The sequence below is a fragment of the Sturnus vulgaris genome, chromosome 1, assembly GCF_052056855.1.
Source record: "Sturnus vulgaris isolate bStuVul1 chromosome 1, bStuVul1.hap1, whole genome shotgun sequence".
NCBI classification, from domain to species: Eukaryota; Metazoa; Chordata; class Aves; order Passeriformes; family Sturnidae; genus Sturnus; species Sturnus vulgaris.
Window position 1 is genome coordinate 141,247,819 of NC_142243.1, and position 27,011 is coordinate 141,274,829.

A 27,011-nucleotide genomic window follows, 5' to 3' on the forward strand; every position below is an offset into this window, starting at 1 on the left:
AACTTTTGAGAAGTTAAAGGCTCTAATTTCAAGAAATGTAAATGTAAAGCATTCCCCACAGCATGAAGGCAAGTCTGCTTTGAAAAACATTTCTGATGCTTCACACAGCAAGGCACTTGGAGTTCATCCAGAAGCAGAATCACTGCTTTGGGCCATTGTACTGCTGCTTTTACTTTTGTTCATTGGCACTTGACACTTGCCTCTCTCAGTCTTTAGTCTACATTGCCAGAAGAAAGGCTTTCCAACTGCTCTGTGACTGAATATGCTCTGTAGGACTGGAAGTTGCTTATGGAATTAAGTATAGCCTGTATTTTCAATTTCCAAAGGGCTGAAGCGAACTTTAGAAGTGAGAAATCAAGATATCTTGATAGACTTGGAGCAGAGTGGCTGGAAAGCTTCCCAGCAGAAAAGGGCCTGGGGATGCTGGTCAACCACTGGCTGAACATGAGCCAACATATGCTCAGGTGGCCAAGAAGGCCAGTGCCTGGCTTATGAGAAGTGTCTGAGGGAGCTGGGGCTGTGCAGCCTGGAGAAAAGGCAGCTGAGGTGAGACCTTTCCACCCTCTACAGCTAACTGAAAGGAGGTTGTAGTCAGGTGTGGGTTGCTCTCTCCTCCCAAGTAACAAGTGATAGTACAAGAGGAAAATGACCTGTGGGGAGGATTTGATTGGATATTAGGAAAAAAATTTTTCCTTGAAAGGATTGTCAGGTGCTAGAACAGTATCTGCTCAGAGAAGTAGTAGAGTCACAATCCCTGGAGATATTTAAAAGACATGTAGATGTGGTTTGATGGTGGACTTGGCAGGAGTACATTTGCAGCTGGACTTGATCATACAGGTATTTTTTAACCTAAATGATTCTATTATTTCATTACTCTGTAAGATATACTGTATATATAAAAATATGCAATATTAATACATTACGTATTACAGAATATATTAAAAGATTCCTTTTCATTCCTCTTCAAGAGTCATCATCAAGCATAGGCCTTTTCCCTAAACTCTTTGCACCAATTCTTTGCACATGATATTAACACAACCCGTGGGAACTAAAGAAACACAAAGATTTACAGCGAAAGTGCACAGCTTATTTGCTTCACCAGTCTGATCTGGAAAACTGAAACTGCTAAATATGACAGAGGGATGTTTTTTTCTCCTGCCAACAGAAGTAAAGTATTTTCATCTCATCTGTTCACTTGATGAATTAGTATTTTCCAAAACCTTTACTTTTCATTCTTGTTACATTTCATCTAAAATTAATTCCCAGTCTAGCAAATATTAATGTGTAAATATGATTTAATATATAAGAAAAATAATTACATGTTCAGATATTTTTGCAGATTCAGGATTCACTTGTTGAATAAGCCAATAAACAATGAAAATCAATACTGCATGAACAGGAAAAAAAAGTACAATTAGAAGGATGCTGAAAACATGTGACATGAAATAAAAAGGAGGGCCTAATATTTTTTTTTCTGTTTTCCTTGTACACAAAGCTCATGTTCTTATGCTGTTTGTATTAAGCACGTTTCAGTAAGCTTAAGGTGGGAAAAGTAGCTTACACAAGTAATTTCTGAACTGAATACTTTACTCTGCTAGTGCTTTCTAAAACTTTCCCCCAAATGTTTAACAGGATTTCTTGGTTTGAAAGACAGGTGTTTGCTAAGGAAGGCAGAAGCCTCTCTGGAAATGGAAAATGCAAACTCCTCCTCTAACAGTGGAGGTGTTTTGCACCACTTCATTAATTGTTTGTCTTAAGTCACTTTTGTCTTCACTCAGAGCCAGGATTAAAAAATACATGAAGGAAACAGATTTTCTTGTGTTCGGGCTTAGTTGTTTATTAAATCTTATCAAAAGTACAGAACGTTCAGTAACACTTCTAGCCACCAGCTAGAAGTGAGAAAAATGGAGACAGATCCAGCTAGCTACAAGGTCTCTAAAGCAAAACAGTCCAATAGAGAATTAAGACCTATATTATTTATCCCTTTAACACAATAACTAACTTCCCATGGCCCTTAGCGTGGCGCCAACTGTCCAACCAGAAACTGCCACCTGAAACCCATGAAGAAGAAGGCAGAAGAAGGAAGATGAGCACTGAAAGAGACACCACCCAAAATCCTCCATCTTGTCCCATACCTATTACTATATTATAAAAATCTCATATTTAAAACCCTTCACCATGTGGAAGCACACACTTTATTTCACTACACACCCGTGATTCTAACTTCAACACTCAAACTTAGAAGCCTTCTCCAAGGCCTCAGGTCAAAAGCAGTGTTCTCCAGGGGGTCGGTGCCAGAAAGCACAGAAAGCTCAAAACCGCAGGTTTCTGGGAGTCAACACCCTCCCTCTAAATTATTATAATTTTTAAATTAAGGAGCTTTCAGCCAAACCTATGGGAATAGGAATAACAGCTCTTTACTAGGAAAATTAAAATAAAAATACAGTAATATAAAAAAAAAGCATTCTTCTGAATGTCCAGTCATGATGTGGAAAGGTCCAGTTTTGCCTCTGGAGAAAAAGGCTGCCTTGATGTTTCAAATCTGAGTTTTTATCTACGTAGGAAAGGCTTGGCTCCTGCCCCTGAGTGGAGCATCTCACAATGGGGAGATGTGATTTTATCAGTCATGCAGTGGGACTCAGGGAACAATTAACAGAAGATATCCTCCTGGAGGAAGGATGGGTTGTGGAAAAGATAAAGATGACTGCCCCCCTGGTTTTAACAGATGGCCCATTAGCAGAGAATATCTCCCACAGAGATAGGGATCACTGCCCCACCTGGTTTCAACAGATGGCAATAGAATACATACCTTTGGTTACATCCTGCATTGCAACTCAAGACACAGGAATATAGGGAGACTTGGGCTATCTCTAAGAATCAGGGGAATTTAAAATTATGCACTGGTTTGTGCCTTTTGGTTTTATTACTTATTTTTCTTAGTTATTATCAAGTACAGAGGCTGCCTAGAAGTGGCTTCTGTTTCTGTGAGTTAGACACAGACTCCCCAGTTACATGTTGCTGTTAATTAAGGATTAACTATTGGAACGGCCGTAATAAAACACACAGCAACACGGTCTCCTTTCAGGACAGGAAAGGGACACTTTATTGTAACACTACCTTCCTTAAGTACCCTCACTAACCCAAGAACAGAATACAGCTCATTGGTCAGAGTGAGCAACACCTCTTGCAAGATGTTTTCATTATGAACAAAGTTCTCAAAATGCACACTCTGTAAACAGTAGCAGGTGCCTTTGTTTGTTCCTAGGAAAACCTCTGCCCCCAGGCCAGCCCTTGGGACAGCCTGTGTTCTCACACAGCTTTTCCATGGGCTACTGTGCCTCCACAGTTACAGGCAGCTTCTGTGATTGCACGGCTTGTGAAGATGAATGAACTCCCAGGTGCTGTGTAGCTGCATAGGCAGGTTTGCCCCAGAAATCATATCCTTTACAAGTGTTTTATAAAATGTAAGGAGTATTCTTTAACACTTGGTCACACCGAGATTAAGAATTCTGCATAAATACAGAGGATTGTTATACTAATTAGTTTTGTAAACTAGGAAAATGCCTTACTTTGAAAGGTCTAAGAGAGAGATTTTAAATTTTATCCAGAGGTGAAAAATAAAGGTGTTTTATATTCAGGGAGAATCACTTTAAAACAAAGAGATGTGTGACTATGCAGCCATTAGTTGTGATCTTTGCTTTTGTTAAATAGTGACTAGAATGCAATGAGGAGGTTTTTTTCCAAAGGAACTGCACGGTGGTTACTAGTTACACAATTAGAGCAATTGTCTGAAATTTTTCTGCATTAGTAAAGCTCTGAAACAGGGAGCAGAGAGACATAGACCTTAATCTTCTCTTACTGCTGCTTCCAATAAAAAAAAATATATATATATATATATATAAAAAAGAAGTTCATTTTTAGGATAAGCTGACTTGTGCTTTTAAGATTTTCATTTTTAATGACTCCATGGTTCAGGGTTAAAATACACATGAATTTTAAAAGAACTCAACTGAAAACTCATGTACATTTTATGCAAAGAATAGTGATTCTGCTACTACTCCTCTGCTTTGTTGTCTTTTATACTGTGATAAGGGACCTTGAAATGAGAACATATGTTTGGCAGTAATAACTAGTGATTTTAATTCTGTGTAAATTATTATATATAATTCACAATCATGAAAAATTATGTGGCAGCTGCTACCATTGCATGACCATGAAAAAAATATCTGTCCTATAATTTCAAAGAGCAACTGACAAACAAACCCAAGGTTTCAGCAATGCAGTAGTTCAGACATTCATCAAAAAGTATAAATACTTCTTATGGATTACATTAAGAAAATCACCTGTGTGGTATAGTAAGGAGGAAACTGTTCTTGTATAACAGAGAAAAGCTGTTTTTAGTGTGACACTATCCCTTCCTCTCACATTCATTATATGGATAGCTTAGGAATTAGGAACACAAAGCTGTAAGGACAGCATTTATAAGGCCAGGATCAAATGTCTCTGAGGTGCTCAGTAAGCAATGAATTTTAAGTGATTTGTGGTTTTCATAGTGGGCTTTGTACATGGAGGGATAATAACATCAGAGGATTTCCTGCTTTTCTTTCCTATTTGCTTGTATGCCAAATTTACTTCTATATTAGTTCACAGAGCACAAGTGGAAAAATAAAAAGTTGCTTAACCTAAAGAGATGTCCTTCCTATGTGACTGAAACCTGAAAAATATCCTCTACAAGAGGTATAGAGAGTTCCAAGTTTATCGGAATACAGGCTTCTTCCTTTGCAGTACATTAAACTCCTTATTTACAACAATTTGGGGTGCAATTTGTATATGTGCAGGAGTCTGAAACCAATTTTGTACCTAAGTTTCTGAGGTAAATATGATCCTAACTGAGCACAGAACTCTTCCCAGATAAGGGAGACCTAAACCTGGAAAAATGGAGACTGCTATATCAGAGCAAGACTCTTTCACAGACTGTTTCTGATGAGTGCTGATTACAGCAGTAGTAAACCTGCTGGTAGGAGTGTCAGCATGACCTTACTGTATCTCTCCCTTGGGTTTATATAAAATTTTAGTTCCATAGCATCTTGGAAAATACAAAAAAACAGTTTCTGTTCCACCATCCTTTGCAACCACAAATAAATGGTGAGGATGTGGATCAAGCCTAGTCTGATTCTGAGGAATATATTTGATCATTAATGTTCCTATTCGTATTTATTGCTGTAAACTGTGTTTTGCCATGTTAACAAAATATAGGACTTTGATATAGTTTTGCTTTTTTCACCTTAGTCACAGTAAAAGCTATACTGAAGCAAAGAATGACAGAATTGTTCAGGTTGAAACAGACTTCTGGAAGTCATCTAGACCAATGTGCCTGCTCCAGCAGGGCTACATACAGTGGGCTGCCCAGGACCATGACCAGATGGCTTCTAAATATCTCTAACAAAGAACATCCCACAGCCTCCCAGGGAAACTTCTACCCGTTCTCAGTCACCCTCACAGAAGAAAGTGTTTCCTCATGTTCAGATGGAATGCCCTGTGTTTCAGTTTGTTCACTTTGCTTGTTGTCCTATTTCTGGACATCACTGAGAAGAGCCAAAGTCTCCTTTAATTTTCCCTTCAGATATTTTTATAGTGTGATGAGTTATCCCTTTGAGCCTTCTTTTCTCCAGGCTAAATGTCCTCAGCTTTTTCTTCTATGATAGATGTTCCAAACTCCTTATCATTTTTGTCAGTCTTTGTGGACCTTCACGGCTGGACTCTTCTCAGTATGTCCTCATCTGTCTTTCTGAGGAGCCCAGAGCTGGGCATGGTGCTCCAGATCTCACCTCTGCTGAATGAAGGGAAAAGATCACCCCCTTATTCTACTTACAACACTCCTCCTCATGCATCCTGGGGTAGTTGTAATCTTCTTTGTACAAGGACAAATTGCTGGTTCACAGCTAACTTGGCATCCAACAGGACCTCAGGACATTTTATCCAAGGCTGCTTATCCTGGTCCACCCTGGCATGAATGGGGTGAATGGGGATGTCCTGGCCCAGGAGTATGACCTTTGCATTTCCCCTTGGATTGCTTATGCCTTGCTGTGCTGTCCCTCTGGAAGATGTCAATCTTCCTACTACTCAAACAGAAGTCCATTTTTAAAGAATATTTTGAACAGATGATTGAGTTGGAAAAGCATTAATTGATGTTTTATCAGCAGCAACTGTTGGAGTTTTGAAGTTGTCTGAACAGTGCATTAAGAGTTGAGAACTTTATGTATTTTGCTTTGTAGTGACATTTATTTCCTCAATGGCTTTGCTATATCTCTGCTCAACTGTACTCAATGCTATTAGAAAATATTTATTGGCCTAAATTATGATTTCTATTTATAAAATGAGGGAGACTTTCACGAAGAAAATTGTTCTGAAGAGTTGCTGTAGAAATTACTCTGGTTAATACATTAAACTGGGATATAATAAATCTGGATTTAGTTTCATCCTCTGTCATATACTTCCTCATATATAATGGACAGGTAATTACTAATTATTCCTTACTTTCTCCAGTATAAAGGCGATAAAAATTATTATTTCTTATGTTTTTGCTGTCTTGTTCAATAGATAACGTTCCAGAATGGGGTACTTTACTCCTTTAAGACACCGTATGCTGGTTTAGACTCTCCAGCTGTTCATACTTTCATCTTCTACTCATTAGACTGAAACTATTTTGCTGCATTTACCTTCTTGAAACCAATCAACATCATATAGGGATGCTTAAGTTTGTATTCCCCCACCAAAGAGACCTTCTATGCAGTTAAAGGCTGCTTTCCTTAAATCTATTGAAAATTCCTCCCTCAAAGGAGAATCTGTATAACTTCACATCCTGATTCTGCCAGTAACTCATTGTACAACTGTCTGAATCTGAAATTCAAAATTATTCACGTATACATTCTGATAAAAATAGCTCAAATGCCACCTATAATATTCAACATCATTAATTCCATTTTACAACTATATGACAGACCACATCTTCCTGTAGCATCTATTATCCTACACAGAATTTATAACATAGATTAGGAAAATTTAAATATGTATTTATGAATTAAGGACAATAACTTGTGATGCTCAAAGAAGCCCAGTATGTGCTTATTTAAATCACAATCTTAATGCTTTATTAAGGCAACATGGGTTTGCATTTCTTCTGCAAATGTATACAAAACTAAATCACTGATCTAATAATTCTTCCCTGAATTAACTATTTTTCTATTGCATTAGCAAATCTCTTTGTACACTGAATATAATGAATACTTCTGAATATAATGAATACTTCTAAAGTGCATTGGAGGTATTTTATAATCTGAAACATTATCATGAAGTTTGGAATAAAAATAAATCAATGGTAGCCCAAGTATTAAAATAGATATTATGAAATAACATAGCCCCTAAATAAGTGAGTTTTTCCTTTTTATGTTATTTCCTTTTCAGACCACCGCTCAAAGCAAAAACCTTGAACAGAGGTAAGTTTCGGCCTTCCTTCTTTTTAATCAGATAGAGTTGAATTTATAGTTCCAGACAAGTTGTCAGGAAATATGGCTTCTAGGTCAATGATTTAAGAGTTTTCTTGTTCTTCACATAGCATAAGTGCCATCTCTCTCAAAATCTCACTCGTTCTGATGTCCATCATGAATATGGCATCCTATTTTAGGGCCTCTGTGTAAATAAATGAAGTAAATTGGCTCCTAACTCATATTTTGTGACTTACTCTTTGGAAAGGTATTCCTCACTCTATACACTATTGATGGAAGTCTTCAGGAAATAGCTGGTAGGAATTCACATCTTATTAAGGAAATGTATTAAAAGAGCTTCCTTTCAGTTTCTGACACCACCAAATAATTATATACATTACATTGTAATAAGTGTTTCAGCACTGATAATCTGTGACCCAGTAAGTTTTACTCCAAAGAAGATTTTGAATCTGAGAAAAAAGGTTGATCTAACTCATTGGTAATGTTTTCCTTATCTTAATTAACTTAACTATAATACAAATTATAATCATGCATTGCAAGAAATTTATTTTCAATATTTTTGTGCTCTGTCATGGCTTGGAGTCTTCCATCAAAATAATAAATATTTCTCTTCCAAAGTCTACCATGAAATTTTCATTTGCCACAACCTATTCTATTAACCACTGTTGTCTCAGTTTTCCTTGCACTCCTTTGTATCATTTTATTGAATTTTTTTTCAATAAAACAAGTCATAAAAAATTTGAAAAAATGAAGACCTTAGTCCACAGATTTCTTTGTGCTCTATACCAGCACGGTGCTTTGTAAAAAATACTCTATATGTGAATAGCACAGCTGGATGCTATGAGAATAACAAAGCAAAATAATAAAGACTATAAAAAATAATTTTCACAAAAAGTTGATTCCTTTGTACAGGAAAGAAGCATCTGGTATAAGCAGAAAGCAGTCCTACCTCAAGGTCAGTCTCAACAAAATCTTGAAAGGAATTTATTTTTTTTTCCACAATTCCAAAATAAAAAGATAGTTCAGCAGTTTTCAACCAAAATTAACTACTTTCAACCTCCTATTAATATTTAAATATTTTCCATACTCTTAAAAGGCTCAGGAATGCTCTAAACATTAAAAAGTTTCAGTCATTAGAAGTCAACTAAAAAGGAACATTTTCTAACATCATAATTAACAGAGTGAGAGTGCTGTTCAATGTTAGAGTGACACAAATCATATGGCAGTTACTTTGGCTTAAAAACCTTGGTCAGAATGAAATTGTTATTTTCTGACTTCTGGCAGAGCTGTGACAAGATTTGCTGTACATAAGTTCCACACGGATATACACAGTTACTGCACACACAATCACAGTCACTGTGACTGAGATGTAGAAAAGTGTCTGTACACAGAGTATGTATCCAGTTTTAGTTTAAAGGTCTTTCCAGGAAATGTTAGAATTGTCACTTCCTGACAAGAAGGTAGGAACATTTCTGGGATTTGAAAAGTTGTGGCCATTGAATGACCTGCAGCAGATTAATACCAGCCTGAAGAGGAGCCAAAAATTTGCAAATCCTAGATAAGTTTCACAGAATCCTCAAAGGCTATCCACATGACATTTTTGAAAGGAAGGGAAACCTCAAAGTACCATAATTCCAATTTAGAAGGATAGCTCTACATTCGTGGAGACATATTTTCTCAGTTCTGTAGAGGCTGTAGTGGAAAATGGCACTTCTTGGGTCCTAGGATCTGTTATATGGTGGGTTTTTTCAAAGAATAATATTATATGTTCTATTAGAAATTAAAATTTCTCATAACAACATACCTTACTGTATTTAGCAAGCTCAGAAGTAGAATTCACGTAAACAAAGAAAAAGCAGGGGAAAAAATCTCAATATTTTTATAGAATCGAAAAGTGTTACAATTTTGAGATGAGAAAGAAAATGATTTAATTTCTTGTTCTACCATTCTTCAATGTCCACGTGTATTTGCTAAGGTATTACTCCTGCTAGACCTGATTCACTTTACATTAAATAATTGTATGCTAATTAGAATGAGGTCTTTATTCTCAGCCTCCTGCCTGACAGATAAATGCCCTAATTACTGGGACTCTGCTCAGGTTCACCAAATATGTAATTTAGAAAAGAAAAAAACAGCTCCAAGTTTTTAAGAATATGAAAGTATCTTATGTTATGTAGCACTCCTATGATAACTCATATTGCAGTACTGGAAACAGATTTAACATTAACTTCATTATTTTAAAAGGTATTTTTAAACGAATAATTTTTAAAGTAACTTTATTACTTCAGAAGAAGGCGTTATAAGTAAAACTTTATAACATTTGGGAAAATGACCTACAATTACAGTTGTCATTTGAATAGTAGTTTACAGGAAAAATTATACAATTTATCTAATATTTTAAAAATCAGGTAAATGACACCTAGTAGCTCAGCTGGATATTTTAATAGTAGACATCAATACTGAATAGGGATTTTTTTCTTAGTTTCCATTGTCATTATGTGCAAGTTATATTATTTGAATAGATTTATTTTTATCTCAGTTTTTCATTAGGCAAGTAACTATATTTCTTCACTGGTGATTTATTGTCATAACATTTGGGATTATATTGCAAATTTACAATGGTTAGTCAAGAAAATCCAGATATAAAAATAAAACTTATTATTAAAATATTCCCGGGTTAATTACCCCTGAAAATGTTGAGTTATGCCAAACATAAATTTCTGAGGGTTCAAAACAAGGATATGACTTTGATTTTGTTTTCCTGTTAATGGAAATAGGATGATTGCTGATTCAGAGTGCTGTGCGTTTAAGGATCCTAATTTCTTCAACAATTCAGAGCAAATTTCACACTTAGTGGAAGAGGATAGATTCACCTCTCCCCTCTCCTTTGGACTGATTTTGAAACTTCCACACAGCCTTAATGGTAAGCTGTTATCAAATTACATGAGACAGAAAAATATATAATAAAAAAAATCTTTCCTTGACCTTCAAGTTTGCAAATAGGAATAAATTGTTAATTTAGGTCTATACTTCAGGTCATTTAGGAGTTATACTTTAGGCAAACAGACTGGAAATTGTTCAAGCTGTTACCAAGGAGATGGTGAGTCATCCTGGGTTTTCTAGGATCATTTAAAGGTGATGCTTTAAAAAATATTAGCTATCTAACTTATTCTGGAAGATCAAACCTGTTCAGAAGATGTGCATCAAATTTACTGATTTTACTCTTATTTTTAGTTGTCTCTTCTCAGGTCACTGACACAAAGGCATGAAAAAATATTTTAATGATTTTTTTTTTCAGGAAATATCTATTTCCAAATACCTTTTCTTTCTCACCACATCTTTTCCTCAGTCCTCTTGCAACTTTTCTCTTCTCTTATTTTATAAATGAATAAATAAATAGGTACTTAAATATGTTACATGCTAATCATGCTACATGAAGACCGATTGTAACCCATTTTTAATCAATGGGACTTCATTGGCTACATCTATTCTTTCATGAATTTATATAATCAATTTTTACTTTTGATTTTTATCACTAAGTACAAAACGGGCCTTTTCTGTTGTTATTGATCAAGTACTTTGCCCAGCTTAAGGTGTTAAAATTAAAGCCATCTTAAAAATGTAATACTGAAAACAAACAAGCAGACCTGCTTTTGTTATAATCCTATCAAATGAGAGAAATGCACACTTCTCTCTGTTCTTTTTCTTGATTCTGCATTAATCGGAGTAAATTCTTTGGAATCTCCCAGTAGTACATGATTCTATTGCTAGGCTAAAGCATGAAAAGAAATAGACTACAGAATCTCCCTCACAGAAAATTAAACATAAGATCTTCTTTGTTGGAACCCCTTTCTGTTCTGCCTTCTTGCACATTGTACACTGGCAGGTGAGTATCTCAAATGAGTAGGTTCAATACACAGTAAATAGAGGTTTTGTGCTTATCACAGCTTGTCAAGAAGCTGCTGTTTCTGTATGTACTCTGGTCATCAGAGCTTGAGGATTTCTGAAGCATTTCATGAAATTATTTTTTCTTTCTTTTCCCCTCCAGTAATTTCAAAGTATCTGTGTCCTTGCCCAGTTGTTTTCTCTTTTTCACAGTGTGTACTGCATTCCTGCTTATACAAGATGGCAACTAGCTGGTAATCCTAATAGCTTCATAAAACCACCATCGGTGGTATAATCTGGGCACTCCACATACACTTGCCCTGTTAAAAGCTGAAGTCTGAGCATATTGTTCTTGCAACCCCAGAGACTTTTCTCAAGATCTAAAGGAAAGCTCGGAATTGTTACAAGAGTTCAAAGTGTATTTTATGAAGGTGTGCCACAGTCCTGCAATGAGAGAAGTGTGGGGTGTTAGATTATGTGATCTGTTCTGAGTGAAACAGAGAATTAAGTCACTTGTGGTTTACAGACAACTGAGCATGATTGACTTAGCAGTAACACTCACTTCCACTTTCCAAAATTAAGAATAGATTTCTAAGAGTCAAATGTCTTTGGAGCTGCCTAGCTTGTTGGCTAGACAATTCTTGATATAGTGAAAACCCGAAGTCCTGACTACTTTCACAAAGATTTACTGACGCTTTTAACTTCAAAGCATGCAAGTTCTAAAGATTCAGTATTTACTGCCTCTCCCTCCAAGCAAGAAATTCTGCAGAATTATAAATTACTAAACCCATTTATTATCAACATAGCTGTGAAAGGGTCAAAGCTTGTTCTTAGAAGTCCACAGAAGTGAGAAAAATGAAAATAAAACAAAATAGTATGAACTACATTAAAAGAAAAATAAATCACTATTACACTAATTTTGCTAGAAGTCATCCCAATATGATTATGGAAAATTGTAATAAAGTAACTAAATTCTTATTATATCCCTGAATTTTCATGACAGATCACAAGTGACTATATGGACAGACAAGCAAGATTTTCAGATTCACACTGCTCTAGTTTTAATTTGAACAAAAAGAAGATCATGGAATGGTGGAGTGTGTGAAACAGAGGCCTCTGAATTCCTCAGAGAGAGATTGGAGTGCAGGAATTGAATTAAAACCTTTCGATGGATTAAAGTGTATTAAGCCACTCATACATGAAATAGAGGTGTAAGCTTAAGTTTTAAGCAAGTAAGATTAAGTAGGTAAGAATATGTTTTAAGTGCCTTAAAAAGTAAAAGCCTTAGAATCTAGTGTAGAAAACAAATTTTAAAAACAAGCTGCAGTGAGAGCTCAATAACATAGTTCTAGATATAATAAAAATATAGTAAGAATATTGTTCACATTCTTCAGATAGAACAGATAGGCTAAATGCGCAAATTATACATAAACTTTCATATTATAGAGCCAGAATTCTAATAGGTTTAGAAGAAATGCTTCAGATTCGTGTTTTTAGCTCATTAGGTAATTGGTAAATAAGAATCTGTGCACGGGGGAGATTCTCTCTCCTTTCTCCTCACCACCATCATCATAACCAGGAAGGACAGGAGCTGCAGCTGCAATTTCAACCCTCCCAGGGCCTTGCACCAGGAGCTGCTTCTGTTTCTACAATCGGGACTTTACTTCTGATCAGGACTCTATGCTAAAAGTTTTTAACATGGACTTTAATACTTGGGACTCTGTCTTTTGAGACTGATGTGCTGTTACAATAAACAACTTTACAGCAACTACCAACTGCTCTGCTCTTTTTAAGACCTAAATCCAAAACAATCCCGACAATGGAAGTTATTCACTTTAACATGACAACAATATCTCAGCACCATCATAGAACTTCCCAGATGAAGTTGTTAGGATGATTTTGGGTAGATTGTGGAAGGTGCAAGAAGTCAATGAAGACACAAGATGTTTAACAATTTAATGTTTGTTATCATAAAGTCGTGTTTGTTCTTTGAGGAAAAAAGGTTTGAAAAGATTAATGACAAAAGTGCATAAATTAATTTGTGGAAAAGGACTGATCATTGTCAGATCCCTGAGTTAGAGTTCAGAGACTTCACTGTTGTTCGTTAAGAACAGCTTTGGAACCAGTCAGTCTTCTTACTGTTCTAGAGAATATAAATTATATAAATGACATAAACATCTTCTGAAATACTGGTCAAATCTTCAAAACACCTTCTGAGCACCATCATAGGAGCTGTTTTTGTTATTCCTGTGCTTGCAATAGACACATTCTTATATAGATTTAAGAGGCTTTTCTTAAATTGATGCCTTTGGATTGAGGAAACAATCAGTAAAGTGTGAACTGAAATCTAGACAAAAGGTACCCCTAAAGTACAATTTCCTTTGCAGTTTCTTACTTCAAAGAAGTTTACAAATGCAAACTTCATTGATTTTCATATCAAATGCAACTGCAGTAATTCCCATCATTTTTTTGGAAGATTCTTTGTTAAAAGCCTATATTTTTCATAGCAACTCTTAATCATGTTTAAAAATTAAATTAAAAAAAAAATGAAAAAGATTTTCTGTGGGGTTTTTTTGTGTTTGTCTTTTGTTTTTTCCAAAATTCAAATTATTTTCAAGATATCTCAATAATTTTCAAAAACTATCTGGATAGATTTTTTTAGAAGTTACTTCAACTGATTTTTATAGAATTTTGGTGTTTCTGTTAAAAAATATTGAAAAAGTAAACAGGTAAAAATAAGAGATAAATTAGTATAAGAATGTAATTTGTATATTTCCTTTGATTTTCTCAAGCTTTCGCATTTCAGAAATTAATAAAATAATGTTGTTCCTTAAACCTCTGGAAAAAGCTGGGGTTTTTTCCTATCCTAATTTCATCTCTTTCATTCTCTGCTCTGAAAAACATGTACATTCTTAATTTCATCCCTTTTAGTGACAGCATTTACACACTGACACAATTTACATGATATAATTATGTACTTATTTTATCCATCTTTCTCCTCTGGTGCACTGTCACTTGTACTTAAGACATAAAACGGAAGACTAACAAATCCCTTGACTGATTTTGCTGAAAACATTCAGCAGTCTGTGGTCTCAAGTTGATCACTGTGTTCATAAAAAGGTTGGTACAAATAATGCAACATATGCCATATTTCTAGAAATAGCTTAATTATTTAAATTCCTTTTTCTGGTGTTCTCAACTTTCTAACTTTATTATTCTCTTAACATTTTTCATACGAGTTAGTGGGAGATATAGGAAATACTCCTCTATTTGAATAATAAAGCCTCAAGTCACACAGTCAGATCTTCAGGTTATTACTTTGCTAAAGAAATGCAACATATATATATATATATAATTTTGTCTCCTCTGATTCAGCTTTCATGATGAATATGATACTCTATGAATGTCTGAAGTATTACAACATGCATAATATATTCCTTTGAACTATCCTAATACGTGCATAAATCACCTCATAATTTTTCATTGAAAACTCAGAGCATATTTGCTATTTATCCTGTATTGATTTTGTGTTAACTAACTCATCATAAAATTTAATGAAAATTACTGCTTAAGAGTAGTTCAAATAATATGTAACTTCTAATTGTTGAATGCAATGATCCGGTTAATCTTGCAATTATGTGTGATGTCTTTTTCATGCCTCTAGAAACAAAGTCTGTGAATTTAAACATATATTCTTCCAACACGTAGGCTACAAAAGATTTTTAAGGGTGGTTTTCAATAAATAAAAACTAACCTCAGAAAGACCTAGATTACAATCAGTAAAAATACGTTATTTTTCTAAAGAAATGGAAATAATCTTTGCAGTTAAAAGTTGAAATGAATTTACGAGTTATGACAGATGGCTAACAGAAACTAAAATGCAATTTCAGCTTGAGATCTAAACACGCTTGGTAGAAGCCTGCAAAAACCATAATAACCTCAAACTCTTCCTCTTTTCCACAATTAATTTTTTATATTTGTTCTCCCTGCATAGTAATTTCCCTTCAACAATATTGTATTAATATTTTGCCTTTTGCTTTCATACATAATTTAAACTATTCTTCTCTCTCTTTTTCTCCCACACAGGCACGCACACACAGAGGCCAGCTGGGCTCCATGATCTAGACAAGTTCATGGGTTTTACCTACCAGTGCAATGTTTCTGGAGAATCCTTCAGCAGCAGTGTAGCCTGCAGGGCATAGAACCTGTTTTAAGCCTCAGGGTAAAAAAAGTTATTCTTCTGAAGAACTCCTGGTTTTCATCCGTCAGTCTTCACCTCCTGTTTTTAAGTTTTGCTCATTTTCTACCACATCCTAAATACTCATATCAGTTTTTATTCTCTTTGTATCTCTTTAGCATTTTCAATTGATATACACCTTTAACTTTAAGATTGTATTAAATTTGTTATCAAGATAATGTCTGTCATCTATTTAATACCTGAAAATTATAATTATTGCCTTGAGTCTCTCTATTGTAATTACAAAAAGTGTGCTTCCCTTGATTATTCTTTAATTTCCATGGTGACTTTTTTCTACTGCCTTTCTTTATATAAAAGAGGTGGCAAATCATGAGGAAACACAAAGCTGATCTGCACTAAACTGAGCTAAAAACTTGTCACATTAATTTTTCACACTATAGCGTCATCTTCCCAAAGATGCCCAAATTACATGTAAATATAAAAGGATCTGTGAATCATTGTCAGAATCTTAATTTTAATAAAAGCATAATATCAATAAAAAGCATGTTTTCATTTTTGAATGAACTTTAATTTCATATTATTTAAATTCAAATCTCATTTTAATTGGAAAAATATATGAAATAAATTATGATGAGTGACATTTTAATCCTTAGAGGGCAAAAAAGAAGTGAAAAGCCTACATGAAACTTTTATTCTCTCTTAGATAAACACCAAAAATTAATTTTCCTCATTTACTACAATTTCTTAAATTATGAGAAATGCACCATCACATAAAACTCAATCCCTATAATAGGTTATCTGAATTAATTTCAAGTCAAATTTAAAAAGTTTCAAGTAAACCTTCTTTGTACAAATGTTATTTTTCAAAGATTGACACAGTGTAGGAAAATAACCAAGAAAATGCAGCCTCTTGGGTTCTAAGAAAAATTCCGTTTACATAAAAGAGGATCAATCTTAAAATTAACATCCTTTTTTTTTTTTTTTTTCCAGAATACAAAGTAAACAAATTCTGCAAGCATTAAATTCTGTGTGACATTTTGATGTCTTATTGCCCAGGGAGCCTACCTCTTCTTAGGTTTACTCTGCATGGGAAAACATAGGCATTTCAGGCACCACCAAATCTAAAAAGACGTAATAATTTCTACTATGTGTATTTGGGGTTGTTGTCTGCTCTGGCAACCTCAGCTCAGGGCCCTCCTGCCCAGATGTCTGAGGATTCAGTTGTCACTCTCCCCTCTGCAGGGCTGGCCATTAGCAAAGCTGAGCTGGTGGCCCAGAGACTCATGCCAGGGGACACTGGCATGGAAGGTCGCACAGACTGCCACAGCAGCGCTTTCTACACTGCCTGCACCTACACCTGGGACTCACTTTTAGCACAAACACAGGCAGCCAAGCCCCCTCCTCCTGGGCTGGCAGAGAGAGAAGCTCGCTGGTCTGGGCACACACACAATTTTACAATTGTTCTGCCAGTATCTCAGACCTTCTTGCTCATCCCACGAGTCTCCTATTCCCTGACTGGTCCAGCATGGTATTTGCTTGTTCTTTTGCTAAAGAACACAGGCATGGATGGAGAGTGAGATTTTGTAGAGAGAGAGCTGAGAAAATAGTTACTGAGAAGACAGAACAGGTTGCACTGATCAGGTGCAGGGTTTGGTCAGGCAGGCATAAGGACAATCCACATTTTTCATGCCACTGGCCCTTTTTATACCTGCTTTGTTTCTCCCTGATCCCCTTCCCCTGCACATTTCCTCACCAGCTGGCACAGTCTCACTGAAAACCATTCCCTTGCCCCCAGCATCCCGGACCCTCCTGTTTCCATCCTTCTCAGAGAGAAATATTACTATTTTATCTGACATTGATGTATTCGACGTGTGAGGTGTAGCAACTGCACATTTCAGATATCTAAAAAGAAGACTTGGTATTAATTAGGCTCAGCCTGGTCGAGTCTGAAGCAGTTTTGGATGTGAAAGAAAGCAATTTCTAAAAACACAATTAAGAACTGCAGATAACTACAGAGTTAAGACATCAAGGGCCTAAAAGATGTTAATTAATGATTGAGGAAACTACATTTTGGATTTTAAAATATTAAAAAGTTTTATATCTATGGTGGAAATACTTGACAATATCTTCCTTTGGAAAATGTATAAGAATGTGAGAATAATTCTGATCCATGTATTATGCATTATTTATGAAGTACCTACAAGATAAATCTCCAGATAAGACTTTTTTATGTGACAGTGTTATTGTTTACCTCGCCAGTCTTCTTCATGTTGGCTTCTGTTTGGGAATCCAGTGAGTGGATCTCGTGCTATAATCAGTGAAAGAATAAATGTTTCCATTATTTAGCCCCAGTCTGAACTTCGAAACAAACTAGGACTTGTTTGTTACCTTCAGGTATTCTATTACAGCCTATATAGTTCTGCTACCTGGTTGATATTCTTTCATATATGAACCTTGATGCAAAGATATATGGCTCAATGCTTACAACAGATTGATTTTGAGGGGCCTTTCAGCACTTTATAATATCAGAACTGAAAAGTACCTAAACTGTACTGAAGGAGAGGTGATAGAAAAGAGAAATTACTGGAACTCAGCAGAACACTCACATCTGTGTCTGGAACAAGCTAAACAAGAAATAGAGTTATTGGGCCTTTTACTAAGAAAATATTTCCATTTCTGAGTGTTAAACTGTGCTGTAATGCCAAACTTTCTCATCTTCTAAAAGATTCACTACTTGGTAGTATAGGAGTTTGTCTGTAACAGTGTTTAATAAAAGTTCTAATTCTGAGCAATTAAATTAAACCTCAAAGTTCCTAGCATCACCGTTTATTTGAAAACACCATTTCTGCAGTTCCTTTTCTCAGATCTCCAGATTATAATTCAGTTGTGCTCTGAATAAGCAGGTAAGATTTGTCAGACCAAGGAAAGAAAATTTCGGGATCGACAGAATTTGACATCACATCAGTTTGTAAAGATTAAAATTCTCTGAAAAGCAGGTTTTGAAAGTACTTCTTATGCAGAGTGGAGTATTGTACAGCTCCAAATGAGTGGTAATAAAATATCACTTATTCCTTCGTGTAGAATAGGTCTGATTCTTTTATACATTAGTAGAAAGAAGCTATTAAGATCCAAGTCTGAAATGGTAGATGTTTTCAACCCAGGTTATATTAAAAGTGCGGTGACTAACTAGTTAATGAACTTACTTTATGTTTCCAATATCTGCATTGCCACTGACAATAACTGAGTAGTAAGAAGATCAAGAAGTGAGGAAATCCTAGAAATCATCTTAATAATAGCATGTTAATTCATTTTTTATGTAATGGTTTTGAGTTCTCACAGTTTATATTAGTACATTGTCAATGAAGCTTATCTGAAACCTGCATTTACTAAAGAAATTAATCATTCAATTTTTAAGAGAAAAAAAGGTGCCACAGCATCACAGAGAACTCAAGAAGAAAAGTTCTTTATATTAATATTAAAATTATTTGTATTAATATTAGTAATAGTAATACTCACTGGCCCCAAAATAAAATTCGTGTTTTTTCAAGAAATGTCTTCAACTGCTAGGGCATGACCAAAAATAGGCATTGAATAAATAAATACCTGTAATTTCTCTGATTTTTTTTTTCTAATATTTTCATGTGCCTTAACACTGACATACCCAAGACATACCTCATGAGCTACATGGAGTTTGCTTAAAGGTAGGTGCTGTACTGGGGGCTATGTCACATGGACAGTGGCTCCTCTGGGGCTGTCACTTGCATGGCCACTGACCAAGGGAGTAAATGAGAAATGCAGAGACCAGAGTTGCTGTGTTTCCCTGCTCACCCAGCCTATTCAAATCACTGAGTGGAGAAGGTGAGGTTTTGTTTTTATCTGGCTTGCATTTACACTTTGCCTATATTTTAGGTGTGCCATATGTATTTTATGTGCCCTATCCCCCCTCATCACAGGTCATATAGAATATATTGCTTTATGTAAATATTACAGTTCAGAATGCTGCCACTGCATTTGCACGTGGCTGGGACCCTGGATAAGAATGGTATGCTTAAAAATTGTTATGTTCTTTTTCAAGTCTCGTAATAGCAATTTAACTTTGCTGACTTCTTTGTTAAGAAAAATGGTGACCTGAACTGTGCCACTTTTGTTATTATTCCTGCATAATTTTTATATTTTACATAATTTAAAAGCCAAAAACTGGAGAACTAATGAAAGTATGATGCCACTGCACGTGAGAAATTTGAACAGTTATAAAAGAATGTCATTCATTCAGCTGACTTTTTCAGTGCATTTTAAAATAACTGCTTGCTTTTTGATTTAATGAGTATGTGGGAAAATTTCTAATTCCAGATAAAGCAAAATTTAAAAACAGAGAAAATAATCTTAATGAGCAAAGGAAATTTTAGCCCCCTTTTTAAAATGAGAAAGAAGTAGAAGGCTGAAGTAATTTGTGCAAAATTATCTCCACATTGCTCTTAAATACATATGCTGCTGTAAAACATTGTAAATAGCAATGCTTACTACACTTCTAATAATTGGTGGTTGCCGCCAGTGCTAGTCAGGAAAATTATTGTTAATGTAACTACAATGTCAAAGTTTTGCAGAAACATGTCAGCAGTATTATTTTTGTTATTCCTTAGAGGAAAACAGTAACAAACATAAGTTTTCACAAAGTAAAAGAGAATCTCTTGGAAATTCTGTTGGGTACAAGAGTAAATGTCACCTCTTTTCTAATAACATATTACTGAATAAGATTTTTCAGTGCTTGCAGTTCAGGGAAAATAATGAAAGGAATTGCCACTGCTCATTGTTATTTCCAGAAGAAGAATCGTTTTACCATTTCCACGTGGGTAGGCAAGATACTTCTATATTCACTTTTTTTTTTTTAAATAATGGACACATTTTCCTTTGACAGTCTCTGCATGTCATCATGACTTTATATGATGCCTTCCTTGAACCCAAAGTAAAGCTCTCAAGAGTTTCGTGTTGTGCAGGTGCCATGACTTGAATACCGTTGCTATGGAGTTTCTGAAATGTTATACTGAAAACTTCCTGCAATAATTCAACCACCCTCTGGCTTTTGAATCAAAAAGAAAAACATATATAATCTTCCACAGCAATCAGATAATGGATGCTGGTGTGAATAGACATCTGTTAAGTATTTTAGCAAACACTTCAACTTGCAGAAAATAAAAAAGTTTACTTCTTTGCTGTCCAAATGCAGACTAAATACTTTACTAGCTGTCTTTTCAAATTTTTAAAATAAAAACAAAAATAATAATTTTCTGGAACTGTCGACTTCTAATATTTTAAACAAGACACCTGAAATCACTCTTGAGTAATTTTTTTTTTTGTTGTTTAATTTTCTTTTCTATTAGAACAATAATTAGTTGACTAATCCAGAAAAGAGAAGTTCTGGCAATATCTCAATATTGCAAGGAATGTTAATTATATTCATTGTTACTTACATGAACACTTACTGAAATCCAGAAAAGATTACTCTGAATTGCTACACAGCTACTGTGCCAAAACTCTGAGAAGATCCTCTATATCAACTCAACAATATTTACACAACAAATCGAATGGAGGGGAGAAAGTAGTTTCTTTCTTTAAGCAAGACCTTCTCTATACAGAATTTTGTGCAGAACAATGGGCATAAAATCTAGCACCTCAGTGAAATCCTAATTTGATCTTTTTCTTTTGAAGGATGAGGTATCATTTTTAAGAATATATAGAATTCCACAATACTGTGGTATGAATAAAACGATGGCATAATTTGCTTTGATTTTTCAGACCTGAGGGCAATTTGGCCCAAGCTATATACATTCTTATTATAGAAGGAAAGATAGTAAAATAACCACACAGGGCGGAATTTTGCATGTGAAGTGAATAATGAAAATGTTCATTAGCCATTTTTTGAGTTAAAATGACTGAAACAATAGATACATATTTGGTCAAAAACACTAAAAAAAAAGGACGAATATCCTTAATTATTTTCACTGTTACAAAAAACCAAACAAAATCAAACAAAAAAAGCACCCAAAACCACCACCGGGAAAAAAACACACAAAAATAAAAACAAAAACAAACAAACAAACAAACAAAAAAAACAACAACAAGAAAACCTTTATGAAGGAAATAGAGAAGATTAGATTGATAAATATCATACTAAGAAGACATTTTTCAAACATGAATGATGAGGTAGAGCTGTAGCCAAGATATTTATCTTTAAAGCAGAGGACCTCAATGATGTGATAGTTCATTAAAACCTCTTATTCCATGGTCTGAGGTGAGATACCTGGTCTGACCTTGATTGGGTCTCTGTTTTCTAAAGCCTGTCTCTGGCTCAGCATTTTTCATATCTCCCTTATATTTACATCCATTTGTTATTTCCTCACTTAAATGAAGAGGTGACTCGATCCCAAATGTGTTCTAGTATACTGGGCATCTGACTCCACAGTTTAAATCAGGATTTATCTCACAGGGTTTGTAAGTGAAAAAAAAGCCTGGCTTAACTGATAATTTGAAAGTTACTCATCACTAGAAGGCCTCTGAATCCTGTAAATTGTTGCATGCTTGTGCAGTGCAGTAGAAATGGCTTTGACATAGTTTGCAGCTGTTTTTGATTTCTAGACAAGAAGGATTTGACCTTGCAAGAAGCATGTAATTAAAACTAACGGTAATAAGAAAAAGTGCATATTTTTATGTGAATTTTCACTGTAGAGAATCAGTTTCAACTTGGTGGTATGAGGCAAGTCACTAACGAACACTTAATAACTGCTCATGCAAACAACTGTTAAGTGCATAGGCTTTAGTGTAGGTTCTGTTAGAACTTCTAACTTTATACATTACCAAGAATCATAGCAAATACAGTCTGAAGGCAGGCTGTTCACATACTTCTTTTTTTTATTGTGACTGCTTATTTGTGTGAGAGTGATGAATGAGAGTAACATAACTCCTTATATTGCACAGAAAGTATCAAAAATGGTTACCTCACTGAGCTCACAAATATTCTCTATCTCTTCACAACAGCATAAGGATTTGTATCACCAATGCTCTTGAAAGAGATGGGTTAACAGAACATTGTATGTCTGTAATGAATTCTCTTTGTTTTTAATAAAATAAATAAGGTATACATTTTCTATCATATTAATTCAATTTCATACAATTTTGAATATTGTAGGAACTTTGAGCACAGCTTTGTCTCATCTGGCCAAGCAGGTGATTTGATTCTAATAACAACATTTATTTCAAAATGCAGATTGTTTCCTGCACTTTTTTAAACCGGTCTAGTGTATGAACTTAAATCTGAAATTCTCTGGAGTGGGAAAAATTATTTTACTGTTCGTATGTGTACTGCTTAGCACAGTCAGGTATGACCATAAGAAGTAGGACATTAGAAAATAAGGAAAGATAGATTTTAAATCTCTGGAATGTGTGTTTGTTGTCAAGGAATCTTCAGGACATTTTGTGAATTATATTGTTACAAATTGTTGCATATTTAGTGTAAGCAAAGGCTTTTTTAAATCACAGCATAACTAAATCTGAACGTGCTTCTGCTTTTGCCACCCATGTAAAACATCCAACTTAACAACAGAAGTTCATTCAGTTATAACAAATCTTATGCTGATCTACAGTGATCTATGGGGTTAAATACTTATCTTTGTTTTCATTAAGCTTAGTAAAGATACATGGATATGCTTTATTCCAAATGACATTATAGCTTGTGGTTCTCGACTAACACAGAAATCCAGACAGTACTTATCTTAAGAAACACTGACATTCATAGATCCATTGAACTACTTTGAGATACTACTGACTTGTCAACTACATCAGCTAATGGGATTTCCAGGATATATGAGGATAAGAGTTATACCTCAGTAATGTAATTATGTGAAAATTTGGGTACTCAGAGGGAAATGATTTAATCTTGCAGGATCATGTGGAGAGATCCAGCTTCTGAAACGCATTTAATCATAACAAAACTTATAGTAAATTACATATTTTTATTCTGTTTAAGGAAGAGAAGCTGAAATCAAATGGTTTTCTGTAATTGCAGGGATCCCAGTGTTACTGTACTGTGACACTACAGGGAAATGTAAATGTAGGCAAGGCTCATTTAAAAGAATTCAGTCTGATTAGTAAACATGCAGTATTTTAAATGGTAGCATAATGTCTGTTTCTTTTGTCGAATAACTGATAACTGGATTATGAAAATTGTCTCAAAGAAAAGGAAGTTGTTACAACATTTTCCAACTAGGCATGATGAAGCCAGATTGTTTTCCCTGGAGCAGAAACATTTCATATAGAGTTCCTGGATCTCTGCTCTTGGGAAGTGTGGATGGGGAGTCATGGATTTTTTTTTCCTTTCTTCCTTACGTGTCAAAGCACAGAAATGAACTTTCTGAAGCTCTCAGTATCTTTTGAATGTCTATCTTCTAGATATATATGCTGGTGTGAGTAGATAACTACTGATTTCACTTTGACAGCAGGACTACATGGCTTAAAATCATCTTCAGATTCATCTTAGGGCTGGGAGGAAAACCAGCTTGCTCATCTGTGTGTGCTTTGACTTGTATATATATATATGTATAGGTAAGAAGATTCTCAAAGTAAAATTACTATTAAATGAAATATGGATCTAATTAGGTAATTAACCATTTTCCCCTCACAGTTTTGAATGGCTGCTACTATAGATAGAGCCCCTCTTAACACAGGGTAAGCAGAGCCACTGCATGGAGTTTGTAAAAGATACAGCCAGGTATCGGAATATTAATGTTTATTATGAGGGCTTTTAGATCCATCTGTTGTTTTGTTTTTACCATCAAAACCCAAAAAAATATAAACTGAGGGAAATCAGCTCTTTAGAGGCAAATATATTTTCCTCAGTGACTAAATTGTATCATATATTAGAAAGCAAAATATCCTCACATAAAATTACAATGCTTATAAATGAATAATATCCACTTATCACAAAAAGAGGAGGGGGAAGAAAATGTAAGATTTGCAGTGAATAATGCTTTAAAATATACTTGAGGTAGAGTTAGCACACATGATTATTTGAAATTATTTACATAATTTAGATCTAATTATGACTAAACAAATGTGTTTCCTGTTTTATCTGAAGATCCAAGAGTGTTAAAACTGTGCAGTCTATACAAGATGCACTGTGATATTTCACTTTTTTTTAAAAACAGCTTCTCAGAATGATAGCCTGTATCAATAAAGTTTGTTCGGTTTTATCTTTGCTTCACTGCTTCTTATTTAGGGGGACTGAGGTTGTGAACACATGGCAGAGAAAGTGGTTTGAAATCTGCTGTTGGAAGTACCAACTTTTTTTTCTCCAAAATCAAATATTTGTTTCAGCAGCTGCAGCCCAGCCCAAAATCCAGCTTATTTACAAAGCAACTGTGTGAAGGTGAACAGACCACCCACATATGAAACAATAAGGGGAAAAATTCTGCACTCTGTTATTGCTCATTTTCGTCATTGGTTAATAGCTGAATTTGGCATATTTAAACTAAAGTACTGTTTTTAATGGCTTATTTTATCTTTTCTCAGCTTCCCATCTGTTGCCCAGGGCTTTTCCTGCTGAGATAGAAAAGTATATTTTGTGTGAATGGGTAAAATTCTTTCAACAGTAAGAACAGAAGAAGATTTAAGCTGCCTCAAACCTCAGGTCCATTGAAAGGTTCACCTGCTAACAGAGGTCAGAAATGGTAAAAGGATCACACTGAATCATAGCAATCCTTCATAATCTTGAAAAAAATAAAGCAAAAAATTACTTCAAGAGTTTGAGGATTTTATCAGATAGTTAATGAAAATAAATTTTTGTTGTCTGCTATTTAGATATTTTAGTAAGGGGGAGAAAAACACCAAGATTAGATATCTTTCTCTTGTTTGGACTTGACTTTGCAGAATGGCATACATAATCCAGGTTGAATTTTTGATAACTACAAGAATGTAAATACTTTAAAAAGATGAAGTTACATTTTTCCATTTTTCAAAAGTTTCAAAAATCAGAGAATGCAGAAGTTTAAAATTATGTCCAAGTCACTGGATCAGTGGGCCAGCCACTCTGGAGCTGTTCCTGTCAGATGTGTTCTATAGGACATGTCAGTGGTGCTGCCATTAAAACTAATAGGATTCAGTTTGAGTTATTGTTCAGGGATATGTAACCTGCCATATCAGGCTGAAGTGACCTTTGTGAAATTCTGCACTTTGTACACTTTTTATTTTTTTAAGCTGGAGATGCACAAAGTTCCCATTGTTTGCCATCTGGACACACAGATTAGCATCAAAACAGTATTTTAAGCAGTTTGTACTCGATTTGTTTGTTTCAATTTCTTGGTGACAAACTCAGTAGTAGCTTTTCTTACCTCGAGCCATTGAAAAGAATTGTAAGGGGACTGGAGAACATTTATGGATTGATCCAAAGGACACTGAAATCAGCAGGAGATTTCCATTAACTTATATAAGAATTCAGGGCTCTCTGTAACAATTTCTTTTCTGACTGCTGAGAATAAAATGAGAGAAGTTTAAACATTTTTTGAATCAAAGTTCTAAAAGAGCATTAAGTGTCCTGATGAATAATGTACAACAACTACTTACACAGCTGCTGAGAAGATCTTTTTGAGAATTATTTGTCTGTAAAATCTCTTGCAGTTGGAGAGCCTGAACCCAGAATCTCATTATTTTTAGTGTCAGCTTTGAGCTTAGATATACAACCTATAACATTATTGTAAGGAATGCTTAATGTTCTTTAAAATAGAGACTGACTACTTCTTACTTATTTTTTTTCTAATGGCTATTCCCAAATACTTGCAACCTGTCAAGAGAATCTGTCCATCAATAACACACAATATTATGCATCAGTTATTTTGTTCGCTCCTTAGCTGTCAAGATCATTTTTTTAAAGGGCTGTCACTTAGAAAGTCACACAAATGAAAACTGAATTATGCTGCAGACTGTATGAACCTGCAGTCCTAATTTACTTGATGTGATGGGAGAAGAAGGTGAGAAAAAAATTAAAATACTGCACAAAAAAGTAGCTGAAACTGTCTCATTACTGACTATCACAGTTCTAAGGCGAGTTTACAAGATTAAGGTCTGCGCTGGTTTGGGATGGGCTGGCATGAATTTTCCTCACAGTAGCTACTGTGGGGCTGTGTTTTGGATTTGTGCTAAACACAGTGTTGATAATACTGAGATATATTCATTATTGCTGAGCAGGGCTTACATATAGATGCACAAGGCATTGGGAGAGGACACAGACAGGACAGGTGATCCCAACTTATCCAAGGGATATCCCAGACCAAAGATATCATGCTCAGCACATAAATATGGGAGAGGAGGGTGGAGATGTTCAGTGTGATGTCCTTTGTATTCCCAAAGTCACTGCCATATATGATGGAGCCCTGCTT

The 27,011-nt window shown here is 35.0% G+C and overlaps 2 long non-coding RNA genes across 2 annotated transcripts in view; one reads left to right on the forward strand and one right to left on the reverse strand.

Annotated features, from left to right (window-relative positions):
• Positions 1 to 15,773, reverse strand: part of LOC148225560 (uncharacterized) — a 90,269-nt gene extending 74,496 nt beyond the window's left edge. Inside the window, exon 1 of the long non-coding RNA XR_015808345.1 lies at positions 15,539 to 15,773. This is a non-coding gene — a long non-coding RNA (uncharacterized LOC148225560). The remainder of the gene's footprint in view (positions 1 to 15,538) is intronic.
• On the forward strand, positions 7,461 to 16,111 carry LOC148225561 (uncharacterized). Its single transcript, XR_015808343.1, has 4 exons — positions 7,461 to 7,496; positions 8,418 to 8,460; positions 10,283 to 10,428; positions 15,477 to 16,111. It is a non-coding gene; the product is annotated as an uncharacterized LOC148225561 (long non-coding RNA).
• Positions 16,112 to 27,011: the final 10,900 nt, after the last annotated feature.